We start from the raw sequence: 1,392 nt of genomic DNA, 5'->3' as shown, positions 1-1,392 counted from the left end.
GAAAGAGAAAGACAAATACCGTATGCTAACACATATATATGGAATTTAAGAAAAAAAAATGTCATGAAGAACCTAGGGGTAAGACAGGAATAAAGACATAGACCTACTGGAGAACGGACTTGAGGATATGGGGAGGGGGAAGGGTGAGCTGTGACAGGGCGAGAGAGAGGCATGGACATATACACACTAACAAACATAAGGTAGATAGCTAGTGGGAAGCAGCTGCATAGCACAGGGATATCGGTTCGGTGCTTTGTGACCACCTGGAGGGGTGGGATAGGGAGGGTGGGAGGGAGGGAGACGCAAGAGGGAAGAGATATGGGAACATATGTATATGTATAACTGATTCACTTTGTTATAAAGCAGAAACTAACACACCATTGTAAAGCAATTATACCCCAATAAAGATGTTAAAATAATAATAATAATAATTTGCAGTGCCTACTACAGGCCAGGTGCCAGCAGCGCTCCTGGAGCCTCTCGGCATCGTAGCTCCAGAGCCAGACTGCCCGAGTCCAAAGCCCAGCAGTGCCCCTACTGGTGGTGTGGCCTTGGGCATGAGTTATTTTGTTGTTTGTTTTTGTTGTTGTTGTTTGGGTTTTTTTTTTCATAGGATCACTAGAATGATTTAATATTTATAGATCCTTAGAATTGCAACAGATATACAGTAACATAGGGGTTAGCAAGCTACAAGTCTTGGACCAGGTCCAGCATTTGACCTCTTTTTGTACTGCCTGTGAACTGAGAATGGTCATTACATGTTTTTTATGTTACATATATTTTATCTATTTATTTTTTTAACATCTTTATTGGAGTATAATTGCTTTACAATGTTGTGTTAGTTTCTGCTGTACAACAAAGTGAATCAGCTCTATGTACATATAAAAAATATGGAACGCTTCATGAATTTGCGTGTCATCCTTGCACAGGGGCCATGCTAATCTTCTCTGTATCATTCCAATTTTAGTATATGTGCTGCCGAAGCGAGCATGTTGTCGTTGTTTTTAAAATATTTATTTATTTATTTGGCTGCACCGGGTCTTAGTGGCGGCATGCGGGATCTTCGTTGCCACGTACGGGAATCTTCATTGCAGCATGCGGGATCTTTAGCTGCGGCATGCAGGATCTAGTTCCCTGACCAGGGATCGAACCTGGGCCCTGAGTTCAATTTTTGGACATGAGAATTGAATGGACATTTAACAAGTGCCAACACACAGCAGCCACTGTTCTCCATTAAGTTACAATGCACAGGGGGTTGGTGAACCCAAGTCCTCAGTCCCATCTGAGCTAGAGTGGGTGAATCTCAGGGTTCCTGTGCCTGTGGTTCACCTTGCCCACCTGCCCGCCTCCCCACCCTCAGCATTCCAGGATGTCTTCAAACTGTTCAGCTCC

General features: G+C 43.5%; 1 non-coding gene across 1 annotated transcript; it reads right to left on the bottom strand.

Moving 5' to 3' along the window:
* Window positions 1-884: 884 nt before the first annotated feature.
* LOC115803066 (U6 spliceosomal RNA) lies at window positions 885-991 on the bottom strand. The gene has a single exon (XR_004023690.1). It is a non-coding gene; the product is annotated as a U6 spliceosomal RNA (small nuclear RNA).
* Between the last annotated feature and the right edge of the window lie 401 nt (window positions 992-1,392).

The sequence above is a fragment of the Delphinapterus leucas genome, chromosome 19 (assembly GCF_059928025.1).
Source record: "Delphinapterus leucas isolate spDelLeu-1000000601 "Yukka" chromosome 19, BTC_Dleu_Yukka2, whole genome shotgun sequence".
Classification (NCBI taxonomy): Eukaryota; Metazoa; Chordata; class Mammalia; order Artiodactyla; family Monodontidae; genus Delphinapterus; species Delphinapterus leucas.
This window is presented reverse-complemented; position numbering and strand designations above follow the sequence as displayed.